Source organism: Labeo rohita, chromosome 7, assembly GCF_022985175.1.
Source record: "Labeo rohita strain BAU-BD-2019 chromosome 7, IGBB_LRoh.1.0, whole genome shotgun sequence".
NCBI lineage: Eukaryota > Metazoa > Chordata > Actinopteri > Cypriniformes > Cyprinidae > Labeo > Labeo rohita.
Genome location: NC_066875.1, coordinates 5,885,425 through 5,906,639, shown reverse-complemented (window position 1 = coordinate 5,906,639; position 21,215 = coordinate 5,885,425). Strand labels below are relative to the sequence as shown.

General features: G+C 37.2%; 1 protein-coding gene across 1 annotated transcript in view; it reads right to left on the bottom strand.

The window, feature by feature from the left end:
- zfhx3b (zinc finger homeobox 3b) overlaps positions 1-20,565 on the bottom strand; it is a 365,216-nt gene extending 344,651 nt beyond the window's left edge. Inside the window, exon 1 of the mRNA XM_051115453.1 lies at positions 20,403-20,565. The gene's annotated coding sequence lies outside the window, so the exon portion shown is untranslated. The remainder of the gene's footprint in view (positions 1-20,402) is intronic.
- Positions 20,566-21,215: the final 650 nt, after the last annotated feature.

The following is a 21,215-nucleotide window of genomic DNA, read 5'->3' as shown; positions in this document are numbered from 1 at the left end:
GCCCCTTTGTCTCCCTGCAGCTTCTAATATTTATGATCGCGCAGCCCTCTCGCTCCCCCCGCCACACCACAGCACACGCACACACACTCCCACCCCTTAAGGAACAAAAAAAAATACACTGACAGGACTCTAAACCAGAATCCCAAAGGCTTTCTCTCGTCCGCCTTGCCCAAAACCAGACAACACAGAGAATCCGAGAAGCACGTCCTGTACAGAAATACAGATGAATTATTAGTCAGGCAAATCTAGAGTAAAAGAAATGTTTGCACATAAATATGCGAGGAATAGCCACGGCGCACGCCGTATCGCAGCCCTCCAATTAGCGAAGCCCTCGGCTCTCACCTGCGAGGAAATCGCATCCAGCTTTCCGCCTCGACATTTAGATATTTATGTTGTTAGATCTACTTCAAAAGCTTTCTGCCACTGATGGAACTAATAAGTTTCTGATTAGAGAGAAAACAGCAATCGCTGGAGATGATTTCAAAGTCAGGAGAAGATTTGAAATTCACCGTTCTCCTTTGTGTTTGCATTATTTGTTTGCCATCTTAACAGTTCAAACAAGGTAACTCGGCTTATAATACTACACGACTGCCACGGCACGCAAATAAAACATGATTTTCTAATCCCAACATGTCGTTGGCTGCGCGACGTGATGAATACCTCGCGCGAAGCCACGTGAGGGGGGCCGCGCGTATTACAGGAAACGCATTTTCCACACGGCGTGGATGTGAAGGCTGTCGCTGAGGCCAAAGAGGGAAAGTTAAGGTTTCGGCCCCGATCGGCCCTCCGCGGTGCAGCGAGCAGCCACAAGTACGATTTACCTCAGAAAGGCGGCGAACGCACCTTTACAACTTCTAGTATCTGGGCGAGCGCAGCTCACAGTTTTGTTTTCTCTTGAAATAGTGATGGTGAAAGCGGTGTAGGAGCACCTTAGCTGGGGGACATGTTTTTTTGTGTTGAAAGGGAATGCAGAGAGATGGTGGGTTTCAGAAGCATCAGTCCTGCAAGGCAACCGCAGGCATTTTATACCCACACCCACACCTCCACCGAGAGAAATGTGCCGCAGACACACTTCATCGCATAAAAAAAGCCAGATGCTTCTCCATCACTCACACACATCTATTCATGCATTTTAGCACACAAACCTGAAACAAAAATGTGTGTCTCAAATAGAAACACTGCACAAACAACACATGTGTAAACCACACGTGTGGAAATTCCAAATGGGTGTGTTACCGCACAGATTCGCGAATAATATATTTACAGTGTCGCCACAATCACCTGGTCAAATGCTCTCGCGGTTCCCCGAGGAATGTTTTTTTTTTTTCTGTGAGAGAAAAGGAAAGCACCTGAAACGGGCTTTGAGTCGCAGGGGAGGTTTTTTATGATGTCTTTTCCTGCTCGTACTGAAGTTCTGACTCTAGTTTCAGCGGTGGCGGCACAGGAAGGGGTTAAGACAGGATGCTTAGCTTTTATCATGCTGCTGGGAGACAGCGAGCCGGGAGCCAGAGGATGGTAAATATTTCATGCTGATAGGTGACATAAACAAAGGTTTACTCGCATTCTCACTTTTTAACTTGCAAAATTTGGGGATGGCAATTCATTACGGCAGTCCATCTTGACGTGCTAATACAGTGCTGAGGAATAGACTCCAAGCTAGCATCTGCCTGCTGCTACACACATCACCTTTACATTTATAAACACAATTCTACAGACCTAAATTACTGTCAAATTTTACTTATTGAAGAAAATGAGTTAATGCTAGAATTTGCGTCACAACTAATGGCATAGTGCCTTGTTTAAATTGCGTAAATAAAAACATGTCCTTATAATAAGAATATTTATTTACTAGAAAACGATCTGTAATTCTATATGTATAAAGTTACATATATAATATAATTACATGTAAAATTACAAATATTTGCAATAAATTAAGTTTGCATTATATATAAAACATAAATAAAAAATATTTTTTAAACCAAATTAATAGGAATTGTTTTCATTGAAATTAAATAATTGTAAAAATTATTGATATTTATATTTATAATACATTAATCATTTATTATAAATAATTAATAACATATTGAAAAGTAACATTAAACACATAATTAATATCATTTATTATATAATATATAATTCAATTTATAATACAATTAATATAATTTATTGATAATTCTTATAAATACATTTTAAAAATATTATCAATAAAAAAACTATTATTTCTAACTCACAATTATAAAATATATTTTTAAATTAACATGAATTATTTATTTGCAATACATTTGTACAATTATTATCAACAATACTATAAATATTTATAATACAATGATCATTAGATTTTCAGTATACAGAATTAATCATGTATGACCCTGGACCACAAAAACAGTCACAAAGGTCTTTTTTTTTATTAAGATATATAATACATATGAAAACTGATAATAAATAAGCTTTCCATTGATGTATGGTTTGTTAGGATATGACAATATTTGGCTGAGATACAACTATTCAAAAATATGGAATTTGAGGGTGCAAAAAAAAAATAATAATAATTAAGAAAATTGCCTTTAAAGTTGTCCAAATGAAGTTCTTAGTAATAGTATATTACGAATCAAAAATTACGTTTTGATATATTTACAGTAGGAAATTTACAAAATATCTTCATGGAACATGATCTTTACTTAATATCCTAATGATTTTGCCATTACAGAAAAAACAATAATTTTGACCCATACAATGTATTTTTGGCTATTGCTAGAAGTATACCCATACTACTTAAGACTGGGTTTGTAGTCCAGGGTCACATATAATATTAAAATTAAAAAATGTATTTGAAAATTAAAATCATTGATCGAAACTACAAAAAAAAAGAAAAAATTAAATAATGCAATTATCAATAATAACACTATTATTACACACACCATATATATATATATATATATATATATATATACATTAATAATATATATTCACTTGTGCACAATAAGTAATCTATATGTGCTATACACAAACACATCCACACTATTCTCTCTCTCCTTCAGAGCTGCCCCTCAAAGTGCCTGAGGGACCCTGATAACCCTTTGATAGAGAGAAAGCTGGATGCTGTTGTCTATAGCCAGCACCTTCCCCATAGCAGATATGAGGATGTGTATTCATTCAAGCCAGCGGGGGCCCAAGCTAACATGCTAACCCAGACCGGCAACAGGAAGAGAAGCAGCGGGAGGAGAGGAGAGAGGACAAACGCAGGAGGGAGAGACAGGAACTACAGTGGCCCATCATAAGAGCGAGAGCGAGAAAGAGAGAGAGAGGGCTTCTGGGAGACAGAATGAGCAATTGGACCCAGGAAGCTATTGTTTGTTTGTGTTTGTGTGTGTATGGGGGACCGTAATCACTGCAGCGCGTTCTTACGGTTCCATGTATATGTGTATCCGAGTGCGTGTGTGTGTGTGGATATAAAGGCATTGGGGGGTGGCATCCACTTTGAGGAATCAAGAAAATAGGGCCATAGAGATTAAAAGCGGGAAAAAAGACAAGACAGAAAACATGACCACTATTTTTAAAAAGGCAAATCTGGCAGCTCTAAAGATCTGAAAGGAGAACGTGAATAAAGCAACCTGGCAGCCACTGCTGTATTAAGCTCTCTGAGGGTTTACATAAACACATAATAAAAAGGAAACATCTCCACAGAGAATAGCACTCTTCATTTAGCACGTGCATAAAGGAGAAACGCTGTCATTGTTCCCCATTCCAATACCATCTTTAAAACCGCAAGACTCTATGATTTCTCAATACGCAGGCTGACCGACAGTCTCGACCCGAATGCATCCGATCGTCGTGTCGGATGAGAGGACACGCGTGCAAAATGCCATTTGCTGCAGGCGGAGGAACAAGCCAGGGAGTGTTTTGTGTTTTAGTCCTGCGTTTTGGAGCAGATCCATCCATCCGTTCATTTCTCCAAACCGCTTGTTGTATGTCCCAACATATCAGAGAGTAATAAGACCAGTCCATCACAAGCTTTGAGCAGATCGTGCATGAAGTAGCACACCATTTTGAGGTTATACAGACAAAAGAATATTACTATACTGTAAAGGTAATTTAAATTATCTAAATTTAAATTACCTCAACTGAAAAATATTAAATAACATGACTACGCCAAAAAAAGTCATTTTGAGAGAACAGGAATGTCTTCTTAAGGAAACAAGTGCCCCGATTCATTTTTTTTTAAAGTGTGGCTTAAAATTGTCCTCTGTTAATGACTAAAAAATACAGGAACAAATCAAAACAGGAGCAAATGCAAAAGAAATGTAAAAAATCATTAGCATATCTCATATATATTTGTGGTTGTGTCAGAGGGACTAATGCACATCATAAGGCACATGGTGCATTTTTTTTTTTTTTTTTTTGCCTGTGTATTTTCAAAGGGAGATAGGAGAGCGAATGAAGCTCGCGGAGGGAGGGAAAGAGAGAGAAATAAAGAGAGAGAGAGAGAAAAGAAATAAAAAATAGAGCGAGTGAGAGTGCCCTCTTCTGCTCATCGACTGAATTAGAGAGATCTTCCTGTCTCCATCTTGTCACAGAAATATTCATTGCTGTTTACATAGAGTAAAAAACACAATTATCTATTACATCTATCATGATTGTGCATCTAAGTGTTGATCTGCTTTAATATAATTTTTCGTTAACATAAATAAATTAATAATTAATTAAAAAAAATAATAAATTACTTAATCAACAGCATATGTAATCTGCCACTGCTCGATAATCTTATTTACTGATCACATTTTTTAGAACTGTCTGATTTACAGTTCTGTCGGCCAAGCTCAAATATAAAATCGCGGTCCAGCGGTATAAATAAGTACAATCAGCGTATGTCCCCCTCAGATGGAGCAGGAATGAGGTGATAAAGGTTATTTAGGGGGGACCAAATGGGGGCTGATGGTTCATGTTTCTCATACACTCACTGCAAGAGTGTGATACACGCTTGGCTGGATTTCGGCCAGTCATCTGTGCCGAAAAGCCACAGACAGACAGTCCGACATCGCCGCTCGGGAACCAAAGCATCTGCAGCTGAAATCATTGCCGAAAAGCCCCAAAACATTGTCGACACATCACCTTCTGCACCAAAGGGTCCGTCGCAGCAATGTATCGCCGCTCTCGGCTGAGCTTTATAGCCCGTAAAAACAATCCACCTACGAATTTATAGCCATCCAACATACAGCAAGGGGAAAAAATGAAAACGGATCTTATTAAAATTTCCTAAATGTTTTGGATTTTAAATGAATATTTAAAAATTCTTTAGTCATGCAAAAAATTAAATATAATTCATGGTGTGATTTTTTATGCATATTTAATATGCAACGTCAGAAGTTTTCAAGGGAAGCTTCTGCATTTCGGAAATGATCAAAACATGTCTGTGAAATAACTTCAAAACCATTTCATACATATAAGATAATTTTGATTAAAAATGTAGATTTAAAATAAATGTTAGACTTGAACATATCAGATGTTCATATAAATAAATCAGATGATATTACACAGACACACACTCAAAAATTTCTCGTTTGAAGTTTGAAACGTTCATTGTCAATTAAATCAACTTCAGAGAAAGTTGAATGACAAAAAATAACTGCTGGAAATTTTCAATGCATCACTTTCAATCACGCCGACTATTTTTGGCAGTGTGTGTGTGTGTGTGTGTGAGCAAGTATACTGTATTAGTGCAGTGTGTGTAACGTAGGAAGGTCTTCGACCCTGTTAACATTGCGTGTACACAAAACACTGTGTGGCGGCCATCTCAGAGCCTGTGAAATGATGACCTATTTTTTGAGCCGTATTTGATTACCTGGTTTTATTAAAATTGGATCCAAAGAGGCCAGTTTCCCATTTGATTTTAATGAAGGCAGCGTGGCTGACAGGAGACTCTTGATTTATACACTGTTATTAAGGGCACTGAGGCAGACCGAGCAGGACCCAGCAGTGGCCAGTCACAGCTCCGCACACACACACACACACACACACACACCTCCACCTCTATGCTCCACAAGCTCTTCCATTATTCATAGTCAAATATGGAGGGCCTGAGATATACACTGATGCAAGAATGAATAATAAATACATTCACCTGAAAACAAAGAGTGCGAGAACCGAGCTGCCATTTACTACTGAGTCAACAGGCTTTATAATCATCTTTCACAAATTCCAAAACCGATCTATCGATTCATTATCATTCACAAAGGGAACGGCCGTCTCAATTCCAACTCTTTATGTCTGTAGCAAACACACACGTATACATTATTGTCTAAGATTTCGCTCTCTCTTTGTTCTCTGTGGTATATACGCACTGATTTTATTCAAAGCCACACATAAGGCAGGAAATGTAAAATTCAGTCTCACAGCAGAGACTGGACTGTCTCTAGTGTTCAAGCCAAGCTAGTGAGGAGGAAGACACACGCACACACACACACACACACACACACACTGCTGACTAACTGACTCCGTCCATTCTCGGTTAAGGGTCACAGGTTGGGGCAGGGGCCAGACGAAAGCTAGACAGGGGCCAGACGCTCCCTCAGACAGGACAGCAGACAGTCAGGTTCAAATGCAATGATGATGAAGACTGAATTATTCACTTATTTGATTTATAATAATTTGATTAATTAAAAAAAAAAAAAAAAAGACATTTTATAAAATGCAAAAATATTTCAAAAGAGAGACAAGACCTTTTTCTTGTGCATTTAATGCACTAATGATTTTTCTCTCTGCATGACTACTGTTGATTTCGATAATTCAAATGAAATCGTTCTGCGATGCCCATCGTAATATTTGACAATTAAAATGCATGCAACCGAGCAAATATCAAACAAATATCAACTGCGAGGATAAGTCATCTGAAAGCGGAGAAAATTGCATTTTTCTTTTTCTAATATTTTGCTCAAACAGAGCAGTGCTGTCATGCCTTTTTTATGCAGCGTGTCAGACAAAAAGAGAGAAGATGGAGAGGGAGAAATCCAGAGGGAAGAGAGGAGAGGATAGAAGAGGAGAGGAGAGGGTGGGTGGAGGACTAGAGATGGAGGGGGTGCTGACATGCACTTGTCTCCAATCTCTTCGAATACATTTCACAATTCATCTGCTTTGTCTCTACTGCCACGGCTGAGGACAATCAGTCCAGACGCCCATTAGATCCCCCCAACACCCCCCCATAACACATTTTTTTTTTTTTCCTTGTGACATGTTGGCTGAAGAAAGAGTCAAGGCAATTCACAATTTTCACCAAATGGAGAAATGTCAAGACGGGAACCGTCATCAAAAAAAAGTATGTTGTCATGGAGATACTGTACGGACCGAATATTACAAACATCCCTGCTAAACATTTAAGGATTTAAGGAATTTTGGAATTTACAGATATGAAAATGTTATACATTTTATCTGCTGGTAAAATGAGAGTTTGGGATGCTGAAAGCAATTATTTAACATTTCAAGATTTAAAAAAATAAATAAATAAAATATCCTAATATGATTTTTATTTTTAAATAATAACAATAATTTAAAATAAAATACAGATTTAATATCCTAGTATAAAAATGTTCTTTTAAAAAGCATCCAACCCGTTTTACTTGAAAACATCCCAATCATTTCTAGCCTCAAAGAAATGTCAAATCCTCTGGCATGTCTATATGTGGAATCTTTGCTGGAGTCTCTTTCAGCAAGGCTCTAGGGTGAGGTCATGTGACCGGCATGCCCATCCATACAAGCCATTTTCAGCCAATAGTGTTGTCATAGACACTATGTATCCGGAACGCTTGGCATTTCGATGATCTACTCCGCAGATAGAAAGAAAATAAAAAAATAGGAGGAGGAGGAAAGGAAAAGAGACAGAGAGGAGGGCGAAATACACAGAGGAAGGAAAACAGCAAGCAAAAGCTTCTTCCCCGTGCTTATTCGGTAGATCCAGCGGCGTATCGGAGCTGGGAAGCGGTTCATCTGAAACCTTCTAGAAGCATATTTTTTACACGTCCTGGGACGGCTGTAATAAAGGCCATGAGGGTCAGTTTAAAGGGGTTAGCGCGCTCGGCACCACATAAAAAAGGCGTGATTGAAGGGATATTAATGGTAAGCGTGGCATAGTAGCGGCTTTAAAACCCCAGCCTTGCCCTTCCCTTTTTTCTTTGTTTGGCCAGAGGAGCTGAAGGCTTAGGGATAAAGGTAGCGCTCAAATCATGAGACAGAGCTAAAGCCCAGGAAAGATAGCGAGCTACAGAGCCCCTATAATTAAAACACCCACAGCCTCAGCGTGGCCCTCATCTATCTCGCCGCTTTTTCTCCGGCTCCCTGTCCGCAGGTCTGTCAGGAAAACAGACGCACGTAGGCTCACGTACACGCAGCCTTATTACGATGACGATCTGCCCGTGAGCGCCGCGTCCCGTAAGCAAAAATACGACGCCGATTCCCTGTGTCTTCTGTTTTTAATATATGTTTTTATTTGTGGCCTTTTGTGGCTAGTGAGCGATCCCTGGTTTTATCTGATTATACCTAGACCGTCTGCCTCCACTGCCTCATCAAAACACACACACACACAAGCAATACTACTCCCTTTAACAGCTGTCCTTCACGTTACATTTCACATTCATTTCTGGTGGTGGAAAGCCACATGTTTGTGGATCCACATGCTAACAGACAAGGAAGACCTGTCCTCTATAAACATGCACTTTACTATGTTGCTGATCGGATACAGATGTATAATATAGCATTGTGAGATATTTTACATCAGATATTGGCTTGTCCCTATTTTGGATAGCATTTACTGACTGATGAATTTGCACCAAATTACTGTTAGATGAATTGGACATATGGCTTTTGACATCAAAAACAAAAGAAATACAATGTTTTTTCTTCTCTTCAAAATTTTGAAATAGTTCTTCATGTAACGTTTTTTTTCCCCCTACTCATGTTTGGGATCTTCTCACATTTTGTACAGTATAGTGTATAGAGCTACAAAAATACAAAGAAAAAACATTATAATATGTGACCTTGGACCACAAAACCAGTCATAAGTGAGATTTATATCATGTAAAAGCTGAATAAATAAGCTTTCCATTGATGTATGGTTTATTAGGATAGGACAATATTTGGCCAAAATACAACTATTACTATCTGGAATCTAGAAAAAAAAAAAAAAAAAAATCTAAATATTGAGAAAATCACCTTTAAAGTTGTCCAAATCAGGTTTTAGCAATGCATATTACTAATCAAAAATTAAGTTTTGATATACTTACTATAAAAAATTAACAAAATATCTTCATGGAACATGATCTTTACTTAATATCCTAATGATTTTTGGCATAAAAGAAATATTAATAATTTTGACCCATACAATGTATTGTTGGCTATTGCTACCAATATGCCTGTAACATATTTAATAAACATAAATAATAGAAGGACACAAGCTAGCATGTAGAAACAATATAACCAGCAAAGGTGCACGATCTGTTTGTGTTTAGTAAAAAAAAAACATGCAAAAACAGAATACAGAGAGAGAAAAAGAAAACCCACTAAATTCACTGTTCAGACAATGCTCTAAAGCTGTGCTAGTGGTCATGCTCTGGGCAGTGAAGACTGCCCTCTATTGGACAAACTACACATCATGAGGGGCTGTATCACAACATCACATCAAAATAAAACACATTCAGTTCCTCTCGTTCAGCTATTTCACATGCACACTGATTTTCAATACATATATATAGACAACTAGTGGTTTTGAGTCTTGTCTGTGGTTGAATGTTTCTCTGGGTGTTCCCGCATCGACTCTTTCTTCTGTGAACATGGCTTTGAGATAAAATGGTGGTGCTGAGGGACATGTGTTGTGTGCGGCAGATTCATGACTGAGGTTGTGACAGCACAGTGTGCACTGCAAAAAGCAGAATCGTGCAGTTGGTACATAAAAGTGTTTTTCCTCCTAATCTGACCCTTAAAAAATCTCAAAAACATCGGGTCATTAAATATATTTTTTCACTTTCACTAATAGCGTTTTTAATTTAAATCTTACTTTCATGGTGTAACATTTCATTTAATCTAGCTATTACTATGTTTGTAAATTGTCAAGTCAAATAATCAAATTGATTTATATAGCGCTTTTCACAATGTACATTGCTTCAAAACAGCTTTACAGAAACTCATAATGGTAATGTTTACAATATTCTAATATATTTATACCTTAAAGTATGTATTTATCACATTAGAGCTTAAATTTTGTGATGTTAAAATATGCTATAGCATATATCGCACTATGCAAGTGTACTGTATACTATGTATGCAGATAAAGCTGAACAACTTAATAATATATATCAATTAACATGAGTCCAGTAAAGCTAACAGTAATTTGGTGCAAATTCACTGGTCACTTGGTAGATGCTAATTATAATATAGTTACATTTTGCAATGCCACTTAAAAAAAACAAAAAAACAAAACAAAAACCACAAAACCAGTCATAAGGGTCATTTTTTTTAAATTGAGATTATGAGATCATCTGAAAGCTGAATAAATAAGATTTCCATTGATGGGTTTGTTATATAGAACGATATTTGGTCGACATACAATTATTTGAAAGTCTGGAATTTGAGGGTGCAATAAAAATCTAAATATTGAGAAAATCACCTTTAAAGCTGTCAAAATCAAGTTATTAGCAATGCATACTACTAATCAAAAATTAAGTTTTGATATATTTTCGGTAGGACGTTTACAATTCTTAATGGAACATGATCTTTACCCAATATCCTAATGTTTTTTGGCATAAAAGAAAAATCCATAATTTTTACCCATACAATGTATTTTTGGCTGTTGTTACAAATATACCCATGCTACTTAAGACTGGTTTTGTGGTCCAGGGTCACTGCTTTACATGAGTGTACTATTTGTATACGGATAAAATTGGATATGTGTATAATAATACAGTCAAAACACTACATTTTTCGTAACAATACAAACAATCATGCAGCCAAGGTTTGACTTTCTTGTAACTGGAAAATACAACACATGTACACTCTACATACATACTTGCATTTCAGTAAAAACAGTCTTTTGAATGCACTTTCTGTTTTGGCAGATCAGTGTACCTGTAATCTGTCTGTCTAGACCTTAAACGGTCAACGTGTCGATGACAACACTGTTGATCAGCGGCTGTGAGAAAGTCCACATCAGCAGCCGCTCCAGGTCACAGAGGCCACACTAAGGTCAAAGGTCGTGGGAAAAAAGGTCTCTGGACATCCCTGCCTCACTCGGCCAGGATAAATCAGTACCGACACCCTTAAAAGTACATGTATATTTTTGCACAAGCGTGCACCAGCGTTTTTGTTTTTCACGGATTGTTCCTGTATTCATCACACAGTAAATTTTTGCAGTTCCCCACAGAACCCTGTAAACATTCACACCATCCCAGAATAATGCATCAGTATTCTCCAGGTACAGGGGACAAATCTTTTGTCATGGATTTTTCTATAACACCATTCCAAATGCTATTGAGGTGGATGAACACTCATGGATTTTCATAACAGCCGTTAAAACGTGGAGGAACAAACGTCTGTGTGTGTTTCTATGAGCGCGCTCGCTGTTGACACATTGTTGAATGAACTGGGTTAAGACGGGAGGTCCTGTAAAGAAGCATGAGATTTCTGAAGGTGAAGGTCTATTAAATTTGGCAATCTTTCTTGTGTACACTTGGCAGGAAACAAAACAAAACAGAAGAGAAGAGAGAGAGAAATAGAAAGAGAGGGATATTGAAGGGCTCACGATATAGCGATATTAGATTTTGTATTACCGAGTGATAGGACTCGCTACATCACAACACAACAGAATGGTTTTTTGCAGCGCAGTGCGTGTCTGATCTAAAACGTGATGTAGGAGCACCCATGTAGTCTGGTACCACGGAGACCGCGAACGCTGATCAACAAACCATTCAAGAAAGCAGCGCAACTACTGCTAAGAAATCCAGACAGGGCTGCGAGGAGTAAAATGATCAGCTTACACGGCTCGCCGGTGACCCTTGGAAAGAAACTCTGAGAAGTGCTCGAAACAATTTTAAAAATTGATGTTCAATGTAAAACTGTAAAGGTTCCTATTTGAACCAGAAAAAGCTTTTGAGTCTGCTGCTATAGAAGAGTTTTTTTTTTTTTTTTAAAGTTCCACAGAAAATTCCTTTAGAAACACAATCTACAAAGTAACAGTTTCTTCAAAAACTGTTATAAAGAAGCTTAATGTAAACATCAACAACTGTTTTAATCACCAAATAACCATATAGCTCAATTTAAGATTTTTAAACAGCAGAACACAGTTCCTATCTAGTTGTCTAATAAACCTGGCATTGTGCATTGTGAAGTTAACCCTACCTAATGAACCCAAAGCCACACTAAAAATAAAATAAAATAAAATAAATATTTTGTGGGTTGAAGCAGGTAGCATGAGTATCTTTTTTATTCTTTTACCACGATTTGTTAAATTGTTACATTTGTTAAAAAAATATTTTTATTATTATTATTATTGTTGTTGTTGTTATTGAATGAAATTAACATTATAAAAAATATTATACATATACATAAATAGAAATAATGAATATTTCTTTAATATATTTAATATATTTACATTAATATTTACATTAATAAAGTATGTTACTTAATAGACTTACATTTGACTGTCAAAATGTTTATTTTTTGTTTTAACAATTGTAGCTCATCAAAAATACTTTAAAGTTGATATTACTGCTTAATATATACAGTTTGCTTTATATTTGACATTTAAATATACATATTCACCCAATACCCATATAATTCACCCAAAAATTAAAGTTCTGTCAATCACCCTCATGTCAATCCAAACTGTGTACATTTCTCTCTTTTGTGTAACAGAAAATAAATTTATATTAAGAATACTGGTAACCAAACTCTTTTTGTTCCCTTTGACTTCCATTGTAAAAACACTAAAATACTCTCTTTTTTTATGTATTTTTTAAAAAATGTTTATTTTTTGTTTTAACAAATGTAGCAGCTCATCACAGTTTGCTTTACATTTGAAATTTACATTTCTCTCCTCTGTGTAACACAATAGATATTTTTTAAAGAATGTTGGTAACCAAACTCTTTTGGTTCCCATTGACTTCCATTGTAAAAACATTTCTCATTTCGCAAAATACTAACTTCTTCTATGTTGCACAGAAAAAAGTCAGTCATGCAGTTTCAGAATGAGTGTAAACAATGACAGAATTACAATTTTGTTAGTGAACTTTCTCTTTAAAATGTGCATTGACGCACAAATAAATCATTAACTTTAAGTATATGTCTTTTTCGTCAGTGGACCGTCCTCTTTTTTACATCATTCGCCCATTTTAGTTTAATCTCACATGTGTGTGTCTCTCGGGAGCTCTGTTAGGAGGTGACCACCACTGTCCACTGTCCTCAGGTCAGCCGCAGCTGGCCTCGCCGCACCGGGCTCCAGGCGGCCTCTACACGAGCAGACACACACAAACCCGGCTCTCTAATAGGGACAAATTGGCAATGTCTGTGCTGGCCGGTACTGTGCGGCACAGAGCTGTGGATTGATAGTGATTCCTAATGATCCCCTTGGGTAGATCAATACCAATAATTCCCTTTCCTGCCCATCCTCGTTATTGGCAATAGAGCACCAAGAGGAGAAAGTGAAAACTGCAGCGCGGAGTGACACGAGCGAGGAGTTCGGCTCGGACCCCGCTCGCGCACCTATTTGTTGACTTATCCTTTGACACGTATGCTATATATACGCAGCCCAACACGTTATTTGCGGCTTCTCAAAGCCAGAGACAACATAACAACCTCGCTGGCTCGCAAATTGTGGAAATCAAGTCAAACACGCATTGTCCACATAGCCAGCACGATCAATATTTATTCCGTCGTATATGTATTTATTAGCGTGTGCAATTTCACTGGTCCAATAGGGGCTGGTTTATATTAATCGTATCAGTGGCACTGCTGCCACAGGCTCCAAAACTCAAATTGAGATGTGGTCTGGAGCAAAACAAACCTTATAATGCAATTAAAGCCACATCTGTGGCAGCGCTAAGAGATATAAATGATATCACATTATTCATGTTCTTGGCCATATTGGAAAAGCATTTGTTTGGTATTCCACGCGTTCGATACTTTGCAACAACGCAACGACCGGCTACGACGTTGCTTTTCTAACTCGATGCATCATTACGAATGTGAGCGATGCTATTTATTAATTCCTTTAAGGTAAGAAGCATTGATAAGTTGAAATATTTTCATCTCGGTAGGGGAACCAATGCGAGATGGATTGTGGGATGCGTGTTGGTATGGATTAGACTGAGTGCGTGTATGATTTGTAGATACATTCTAATAAAGAGTGTTCTATGAGTGGTCATGCGTTTGCTTCTGTGTGTTTAGCCGAGCGGGAGGGAAGCGAAGCATGAATCCCAGAGGACCTCTGATCTGCCTGCGTGTGTGTGTATTCTAGCTTGTGTGTCCCTGTTTGTGCATCACAGCCATAAAGCATCAAATCACTCTCTCTCTCTTATACACACACACACACACACACGCACCCCCATCCCCCTGGGTTCATGCAGCCGATTACTAGCACCAAACACATCCATACACTTTAGGCTAGCTGTCAGAGAGCGTCCTCATTACCCTAGAGTCCGGCGCTGCACTGCACCTCCTCAACTACTCCAACCGCGGAGAAACACACAACACAACCCCTGATTTCACCGTTTTCAGCCTCCCTCACGCTGAAACGGCACGGTCTGAAAATCAAATTACAGCTTGATACATAAATCAATGAAATCAATGAGGTATTTGTACTACGACAGGAAACTCATTGATTATTCAGTTGCCACTCAGCCCGTCTGTCGAAAGAACAGGAAACATGATAATTTCATTGGACAGTTTTTACTGGTTAATTTGCGTTTCTGCAGAAATCAAGTTTATAATAAAATCTGAGCCGTTGTAACAACGGTTGAAGGCAAATTTGATATTAAAAAATATTTCATGTTTGTGTATCAAATAATAGTAAAAAAGTAACAGATTTAAAATGCATTTATTTTATACTAAGTATAGCTCAAGTCTATTAACATATTTACTGACATATCACTCAAGACTTTATTTGGAGTACTACTTGTGCACTAATGCACATTTCATAACATATTAGCCTAAAATATGTTTTAATGTCACTGCTAATGAGGATTGTATGATCTTTAAATAATATTGGTCTTTAAATGCAAAATAATTTAATAAAGTGCACCTAAAGTATACTTGCAATAGTTCCACATTAGCACAATCAAATATACTTAAGTATATCTTTACTTGGACTTATTGCATTGAAGTGCATTAAGTACAAAATTAGTCGTTCCAATTTCCAGACTTTAAATACACCAGTTTAGTATACTAAAAGTTCGATTGCAGGGTATTTTTATTAAGTGCATAATATGTAAATGTATTTGTAGTACTTAGCATGAAATAAATGTATTTTAAATGCTTTAATAGTTTACTATTGATATTACTAAATAATGTGTATTTAAAGCAAATGTCTAATTGGAACCTATAATATAACCCTTTGAAATTAGTTTAAACCTGGTAAATCAGCTGGTAAATCAACCAGATGAATCTATTTATTTTTAAGGATTAAATTATACATAAGGATTAAATTATGCGATTAATTTCATAACTAGACTTACAAATGCCCTCACCTAAAATTTGTAAATAAAACAAAGATTAAGTGTTTTGTGTGACTAAAATGACTGTAAGTCTTTCTACATAAATGACAAGTAATTCCACATAAATTATTTTTTGCAGTTTTACTTGCTATCGCAGTTATTTGTGACATTTCCAAGCAACTGTGAGTGAAAACTGTTTCTAAGTAAATCCTACACCATCTTTTTTTTCAGTATAGTGACAGTGTTGGTATTTGTCATGCATGTTAACTTAACTTGCGTTTAATATGATTAACTAATTAAAATATTTATAAATTCAAACTTTTAAAACATTAAAAGGCAAATGAAAATAACCTCAATAAATTAATAAATATGCTCACCTTTTTGTATTAATTAATCAATTAATTAATTTTTATTTATCTATATTTCTTATAAAGAAATAGGATCTCACTTGTTTTTCTCAAGTAGAGAGAAAATTCTATCAAGCATGTGAAATCATTCAAATTAAGTGTTACAATTGCTATATATTACTATAAACCTAAATTAATATTTGCAAAAATGTCTGGCAATGCAAACATGTCTGAACTTTCTATTTTTTGGCCTCAAGTTCTACATCAAACTTTTTTGTGTCATTATCAAATTTTCAAGTTCATGTAATGAAATAAGAGAGCTGGTGTCCTAAATAGGTGACAGATATCAAGTCAGCGTTGGACAACTCTAATCAATACAGAGTGCGAGAAGTGAATTGAGCTGATAAAAAAGGAATAAAATAAAAGAGAGAAAATGAAGTTTGGAGAGACAGGGGACCAATCCAGCTGCCAGCCAGTTTGCTCAGGTGACTTGGTCAATAGTAGAGAGACACTCCTGCAATATGGTGGCAGCCTCTCCAGCCTGTCAGGGGCGGACGGGTGATATGTGTGACACACTCGGCTGTGTTACCGCCGAGACCCACAGGAGAGCGGCCCGCCGTGCCTCCGTCTCTCTCAGCTTCATAAAACCACCGCCTCTTCCTGAACATCAATCAATGTGCGGCTCAACAGTACAAAGCCATTAACACACACACACACACACACAAACACACACACACACACACACACATGAGCCATCCCTCTCTCACTGGACTATGAGATGCAAGGTTTTAGGGACTTCTCAGTCCCCAAGGAGGTTCATTGTAGATTTTTTCACGCCGGGTTATTGCCAGAGTCTTGAGAGGTGTGACATGTGCGTGTGTGTGTGTTTTATAGATGAGAGTAGAAATGGTTTTAGGAGCCGCTACAGGAGGAAATCAGCGTGTCTAGTTATTGCGATGTAAAACAAACTATAATATACTGAGTTGAAGAGTTCATTCACACAATAGCTGTCAAACACCTCCTCAAAAAACAGCAGCGTAGATGAGAATGAAAACGAGAGAAAGAGAAGAGGAGAATGCAAAAATGACAGCAAAAATGACAAATGACAAAGAGGAGAAAAGAAATAGTCAACATATATAGAAAGAGTGAATGAGAGAACAGACAGTGCAATAGTAAACTGTGTTTGCGATGGTCTTAGAAAAGCACAACACGGTCTTATAACTATATAAGAGAATCAGCGAAAGTGATACATTTCTATTAGTATCAATCAAATAAGTTATGTTATGATATGTTAATTAGTTATTTCAATTAATAGCAATTAATCCCCTATAATATTAGTTGCTGAAAAAAAAGTATGAAAAAATATATATCATTGAATAAACATCACAAAATGTCACTAGAGGTCCTTTTTTGTTTTTATATTCATATTTGAATGTCTATTTTGCCTATCCGTTTGCCATCAATTTGTCACTGTTAGATGTAGACTTAACATGGGATGTATCTATTATAATTAGGATTCAATATTTTTAAATGTTGGACATTTTTGGCAGTCAATCTTGAATCTTGAATTCACCATCTCACGCCATAAGCAACACATTAAGGTAAGATAATTTAACTTTCTTAATTCTTAATTGGTGAGGCGCATTACTTTTAGTAACAGCTGGGGCTATTTTGACTGCAGACATGTGTGACCCTGGACCACAAAACCAGTAATAATTTTTCCTGAAATTGAGATTTATACATCATCTGAAAGCTGAATAAATACGTTTTTCATTGATGTATGGTTTGTTAGGATAGAACAATATTGGCAGAGATACAACTGTCTATCTAACTATAAATCTGGAATTTGAGGGTGCAAAAAAAAAAAAAAAAAAATATTGAGAAGATCGCCTTTAAAGTTGTCCAAATGTTTTTAGCAATGCTTATTACTAATCAAAAATTACGTTTCGATATATTTACGATAGGAAATTTACAAAATATCATTAAAAGAAATAAAAGAAAAAGAAAAATAGATCATTTTGACCAGTACAATGTATTTTTGGCTATTTCGACAAACAAACCCGTGCTACTTAATTAACTGCACTAAATTAGTGTGTCAAATTGAAAGTTCTAGTTATTTTCTAATTAAATTGTTGTTGTTGTTGTTTTCTTGATGATCCTACTGCAAACATACAGTACAAGGACATTGTTTGAATGAATCCTAAGCGAGCTTGAACTTGACATACCTTCAGATTCAAATTTCCAAAAATGCTTTAAGAGAATCAAGCTAGTTTTGAGTTGGGCTAAAACACTCATTAGCTGTGACACAGAAAAGAAGGTATCTTTTCTTCCATATTATGATGCACATTTGAAAGAAACAGATGACCAAAAAGAAAAAAAGAAAGAAAATGTAGGACGGGGCTAGGTTCTGGTCACTGGCTGTTTAATGGATTTTGAGATGTGGGAGGCAGATATGAACACGAGTTTGCAGGCAATTTTAAGAAAGGGGTGGGGCTTATGTAGACAAAGTGACTGGAGAAGTCCTGCATATGTCACCAGGGAAGTCTGTCATACTGAAACAAAACGTGCAGATGAATTGTTCGAAATAAGATAAATTTCACAGATTTATGCTTGAGAGAAAGCAGAGTTTTAGAATTTAAAATAAAGCAATTATCAACAGTATGTTGATTGTTAGAAATACATATGGATTAGACTCTTTTTGTTTGTTTGCCTGTTTAAAACATTTGTTTGACATTAAAATTGCAATTCACCACAGAAAAGATGGTTGAAAACAGACCATTTGAATTGGGGAGAGATATATGGCCTGATATTATTCAATCCAGGGTTTTTATAGTTAACTAAAAAGGCTATTTAAAACTAAAAATAGTTACTTGAAATAAATGACACATTAACCAAAGTCAAATACAATATAAAAACTTATTCAGGTTTTTATAGTTAACTAAAACTGAAACTATTAAAAAAAAATTACTTGAAATAAATGATACATTAACCAAAGTCAAATACAATATTCAGTTAGGTGCCAGAGCAACATTTCTAATTTTATTTTACAGTAGTCTTAAATTGATGCACTAAAATAACTAAACTAAAACTGAAAGAAAAATTAAGAAACACTTTATAGACATGATTACATACAAGTAACCCTAAGCCAAACCCTAACCTTAACCCTGTAAGAAGTACATGTAGTAAATTAATATTACTCAGTAGCTAAAGGTATAATTACACTGTAACATGGACACCTTAAAATAAAACGTAACCAATAACAAAAACACAACTAATTAAATTACACAGAAAATACAAAAAAAAAAAAACCTAGAATGGTATCTCATTTATACTACAATAACACTAATACAATCCAACTAAAAAAAAGAAAAATAAAGCAATAGAATAAATATAGTCAAAGAGTAACCTTTAAAGGCTAGTTAGACATTATTGGTACATATTTATAAAACATATTTGCAGACAGATTTACAGAAAAGTGGTACAATGCAAAGAGGGGCGACTGCTGTAAATACTAAAGAGAAAAAACAGTGAGGGGAGAGCAGTGGATCAGTTTCCCATGAGCTGCGAGAGCAGAGCCGCCCCGTGCAACAGCTAAACGGCAGCGTTTAATTCATTACATCGTTATGTCATCTCATACTAATCTGCACAGTGCCTTCCACTGCTTTGACATGCAAATGAGGCTGAAAAAAGCCACGGCACTTCAGGGAGGGGCAAAGCGCGCACACGCTCGCGTGTGTTTGGAGAGCGACGGGAGGGGGTCAGCAATCATCATGTCTTGTCAGTGGCATGAAAATACAGCCTGAAGCTCATACTGCCATTTCCGCTCTTTCCCATGCAGGTCGTATCTTTTCATCGCTTCTTCCCATCCCACCTCGCACGGCATCGCACAAAAAAATCCAGCAATCTGTCGAGCATCAGACTCCCTATAGGGCGAGCGTAAACACTCCCGGCCCCCCTCGCGCGCAGCACGCGCCCCTCATCTGCATATTCACAAAAAGGCCTGCCGCTACTCGCGGGCATCAGACTAACCCCTCCCCGAAACCTCATCAGCACGTGCCGGCTCCACTAACGAAGGGCGGCCGGGCGGTAGTGAGACCACACACGCGACCGGCAAACACAGAAGTAAACAGACAAAAATCACACCGTGTCAGTGCATTTGCCAATTTTTTTTTTTTTGTTGTTGTTGTTTTTTTTGTTCTCCTCGCTCTCCTTTCCCCCTGCTCTCTCTCTCTCTCTCTCTCTCTCTCTATTCTCTCATCATCAGGTACCGGGTGACGAGCCGCCCATGATAATCCAGAAGCGTGAACCAATCAATCAGCAGCATCGTAATCAGCAGTGCAGAGACAGGAAAAAAAAGCCCACAACTTACCCAGAGTTCCTCGGGTTCAGTCTCTCCTCAGCTCACAGCCAAAGCAATCTTTACTCTTCAACCAAAAAAGAAAAAAAAAAAAAAAAGGTTTCTAGCTCATGCCCTACACTGCTATCTGTATGGATGTATTTTTCACTGCATCATGAACGTGTCAAGCACGTCTGTCTATCGGCCCCTAGTCCTGCTTACTGCGACCTGTGGGCACAAACACACTATTGTAGTGGAGATATGTATTAAAACAGCACTGTGGTAGATATAAAATGCTGGCGACTACTGTATCCTGCAGATCTGTTGGCCTGTGTGTGTGTATGGAAGTGTGTGTATGTGTGTGTGAGGTGGAAGGGAGGAGAAAAAGCAAGGGAGGGTCAAAGCTAAATGTTCTACAAAGAACTGGGGGACTGTGAGGACTTTTTTCCTCTTTCTCTCTCTCTCTCAGACAGCCGAGCGCTCCCTCCCTCTCGGGCTCCTGCCTTCCTACGTTCATCCCCTGCCTCCCAATTCTCCCTCTCTTTTCCTATCTCAACCTTTTTTTTCTCCTCTCTCTCCCTTTCTCCAGCTCACAGACATTCCCTCCCCACACTACAGCATCCTTTAAGGGGGTTTGCTTGTTTCTGAAAGCAGAAAGCGTAACAGTACCTAGCAGCCATGTACATTTTGCCTTGGGGCTCCGCTAGCTGGGAAGCCATGCGCTATCATCACTTTTTAAAGCACATGAGAGACGAAACCAGAGAGGGAGAGGAAAAGAGAGACTGAAAAGCACAGTTCTAGATCTGAATTTAGCATAGAATTATTACAAAGCCAAATCCTAAACCA